This window comes from Octopus bimaculoides, chromosome 9, assembly GCF_001194135.2.
Source record: "Octopus bimaculoides isolate UCB-OBI-ISO-001 chromosome 9, ASM119413v2, whole genome shotgun sequence".
NCBI classification, from domain to species: domain Eukaryota; kingdom Metazoa; phylum Mollusca; class Cephalopoda; order Octopoda; family Octopodidae; genus Octopus; species Octopus bimaculoides.
This window is the reverse complement of record NC_068989.1, coordinates 33,268,470-33,272,910: the sequence shown is the minus strand read 5'-3', so window position 1 is coordinate 33,272,910 and position 4,441 is coordinate 33,268,470.

Here is a 4,441-nt window from a genome sequence, read left to right as displayed (position 1 = left end):
TATATATATATATATATATATATATATGTATGTATGTATATGTATATGTATATTTATATATATCAAAACAAACAGGGTCTAATAACAGAATAGTAATCCAGGTGATATACTTCTTAAGCTTTCTGCAGATAAAAGTATCTCAGGCTAACAAAAATGTCTTGTGATCAGTCCTGTACTTTAGATAATCCAAATTAAAGTCTGTAGGGACTGTGCGATGCGATGTGACAAGAATGGCTCCTTAGTATATCACATGGTTGATACAATAAATATATAATTTGAATAGTACACATATTTGCCAGAAGGAAAAAGGAGACACAACCGCATAGAATGATTATTGATATAATAATGTGTGTGTGTGTGTGTGTGTGTGTGTGTCATGGATACAGAAATAAATCAACAGGCCATCATGAGAAGGAAGTTTATGCATGTATGTGTGTATAGGCATGGATGCTTGTGCGTGTTGTGTATGTTTAAGGATATTGATAAGTAGACAGTGAAAGAGTCTATAAAGAGAACTAAGAAGAATGTTCATAGACACAAGTAAGATAAATAATACCAGTTCATAGTCATTTGTACGCAGTAGTTGAAATACTGTATCAAGAAGTCGCAGCCATGATACTGAGCCAGTTGTAGGTACATGTCATACATGAAGTTATGGCTGTGATGTTGCTGCCTGGGTCACTTGGTACAGGAATTCTTGCAGGTTGTATATTTGCTGTTGATTCATGGTGAAGTAATTCATGAACAGAGAAGTGTTAGAACCTGGGCGAGTTGCTTGCTGAGCTGTGTATGTAGAGAGATGATGTTGATGAGGTTAAGAAGATGATGGTGGCAACGAAGACGGAGGTTGCTGTAATGCTGTTGGACGAAGTTGGCAAGTCTCAATGTGGCTGCTGTGGTGTTGTTGCTGGAACTGGCTGTGTCTACGTGGCTTGACCATAAAAGGTCTGGAACCAAAGACATATATTGAGGGAAAAGCTGGGCTTTTATGGAAAGTAGTAGGTTTGAAAAAGGTCGTTCATGTGATGCTATCTAAAATCTCTGACTGACTATCCGTGGTCAGTTGGCACAACAGAGTAGGATACAAATTGCGCCAATACCAACCAATCAGAGTAGTGGACACAACGGAATATAAACAGCAGCCAAAGGCCAGTTGGTCCCTGCTACATTCGAATGTATATCTACAGTCTATGCTACAAGTCTATCACCAGCCAAATTTGTAAATCCATGGTTCCAATATTCAGTTTACCGTTTTTACAGAGTGATATGTAAAATAGACAGAAATAATGGATTATATACATTTATTTATTTTAGGCTTACAGCCGTCTCAGATTTGCATTTGGATGCTTTCATGATTCAATCTTATCAATTGATCAATTGATTAACTGAAAATATAGGGAACCAGAAGTCTAAAGCTATCTTTTTCTGAGCCAAAAAAAATCAGCTGTCAAAGAAAAAGAAGAAAAAGGAAAGGAAAGAATTTGGTCAATGTGGCATTTTTTTTATATAGAGCTAGGTCATCTATTTTTAGCCATCAACCTTAAGCAATTGCTGTCTCTTACCAGGGGAGAATAGTATTGACATCCAGGTCAGTGGCAGGTTGTTGGCAATGGTGCTTGGTTATTTCGTCCCTGGAAAATTCAACCCCGGTAATTTCGCCACTCAGAATTTTGCCCCAGGTAATTTCACTACCGCTGTCCAAGCCAAACATGAGAACTCTTTTGTTTGAAATTGCAAGGAATATATTCTACGCACATGAGTTGACAAATATACATAAACCACGTGTTGGTGCTCTGTTCTGCTGTTCGTACCCATAATTTTAGAAATTTTTATCCATCTATTTGGATTTTTTGCCAATATATTTTGTATTTCAATATTTTATTGATCTGTTTGAAAAATTACTTGAATGCATTTCGGACTTTTATCTTCAATGAACTGCTGTGCTATAAGTTGGTTATTTCACACAATAATTTGTAATGCGCTGTGCTATAAGTTTGTTATTTTGAACAATATTGAATTTGTAATGTGTTGTTTATCACATTAGATGCATATTGAATGCTTAAAACTATAAAATGTGTTGTTTACTTGTACTTTTTTGGTCATTGAGCTTGTGAGATGTGTCAAACTATGATGGTTTAGTACTTATGAGATATGTTTTGCAAATAAAAATGCACCAATGATATTGCACTAGTTGTCTTGACTACTTTGATGTGATGACTACTCTGTGTGTGTCATATGCCCAAAGTATAGAATATACTTACTATGATGAAATTACAGGAACAAAATCACCGGAAGTTACTAGTGGCAAATTTCTCATGGCAAATTTACTGGGGACGAAATTACCAGTGGTAAATTTTCTGGGGGTGAAATTACAAGGACAAAATTTCCAGTGGTGAAATTACCCATTCATTGGCAATTATTAATATTGTTGTAATCCAACATTGGACTGTTATAACATCCACTCCGGTATAGCAGTATAGTTAGACAAGTAAAGACACGATTATCTATGACCGACTTTGCCGACTTCTCAACAACTCAACTTCCTATGTCACAGTATTTATAATGACTAGCACATACCACTCATCATGTGGGAGAGATGTTCTGTTATTATCATTATTATTATCTGCCACATCTCCCCTTCTGATCTTTTTTTTGTCGAGGAATGTAATCTTATTTCTTTTCATTAACAATAATTTTTACATCACTCCCACCTCGCGTTTTAGAGGGGGTTTTTTCCATACAGTTACAAATTTGATATTTATTGCATTTGACATCCCCTTCCAAGAACTCCATGCATTTTCTTTTTCTTTCGCTTGTGTGTCTGGGTTCAATTATTTGTAGTGATGTTAGTACTTCAAAAGTATCATATAACCATTCCATTGGTTCTTCCATTCTCTTGGGTTTGCTCTCAGTGAGTCTTTTTTTAATTGATTTATATGTCTCTTGTACACCTATTTTCTTCTTTTTACCAAGTATAGCATTTTTCCTATGCGTTCACTGTCTTCCCAACTTCGTTTTCTATTCTTATATGGCCTGACAAATACGTTTTCACCAATTTTGAAATATCTTGCTGTATTATCCATTGCAATTTTTCTTTTCTTACCAGGTAGTAATTTGTTGAAGACTAATTTTATTTTCCTCACAAACATCAGCTCTGTTGGTGACATACCTGTTGGTGTGTTTGGATTTGGTGCCACTCAGTATACTCTTAGGAATTGTAGAGCTACGTCATCTGTGACTTCCTCTTTTGATTCTCTTGAACGTATCAACAAAGCGTTCTGCTTGTCTGTTAGATCTGGGATGGTGTGGCGCAGCAAATGTTTTACAAAACTTTTTAAACTCAATAGACACAAACTGCATTCCATTGTTAGACACTATAGTGTCTGGGATGCCAAATCTTGCAAACAGCTCATGTAGAAAGTTTGTCGTAGTTGAGGAGGTTGGCTTTTTACACTTACAAATTTCTGGCTATTTAGAGAAACTATCTACTACCACTAAATAGTATGAACCGTTTAAGGGACCAGTGAAATCAATGTGTAGTCTCAACCACGGAACATCTACTTTTGGTCAAGGTTCACTTTTCATTGTCAGTAATTTTACTGCTAGAGCACATCCTCTTCAGCCTTTCACTAAATTTTCAATTTCTCTATCCATTTTTGGCCAGTACACATAGCTACACATTAGAGCTTTCATCTTCAAAATACCAAGATGTCCAACATGGAATTCCCTCAACATTTTCTTTTGCAGTGTTTCAGATATTAGTACTCTCTGTGCATACATCAGCACACTATCATAAATTGAGTATAAGTTCATGTCTTGATTTCGTTTCATACGAATCTTGTTCCTATTTACTTTTCTTGTCCACAGTATTCTTTTCATTTCTGTTATGAATTTGTCCTTTTCTGCATTTTGTTTTATGTCTTCTAGGGTCACTGGTAATTTGCATATCACATTCCACATTACATTCTTTATTTCTCCTTCTGAACTTAATGCTGCGATTACTGTATCTTCGAATGGCTCACAGTATTTCGGTATCAGTCTGAACAAAAAATCTGCATGCCTCAATTTCTTTGACAGTAAATATTCCATTTTGAAATCATAATTCAATAATGTTGTGCCCCATTGCTCTAGTCAATGGTATTCCTTTGTGTTGGTATTCCTTTTTTAGAACTGTATATCGACTGTAGTGGACAGTGATCCATTTGTAGACAGAAACTTCTTCCATGAATAAATCTATGGAATTTATTTACCCCAAATATAATTGCTAACACTTCCTTTTCTATTTGGTTGTAGTTCCTTTCTGCTGGTAATAATGATCATAACGCATGGGCTATAATTTTATTACTCCCATTGTCATATTTGTGCAGAAGCACTACTCCTACACCATAATCATTCGCATCTGTAGCCAATATAATATCCAGCTTCAGATCAAAATGCATTA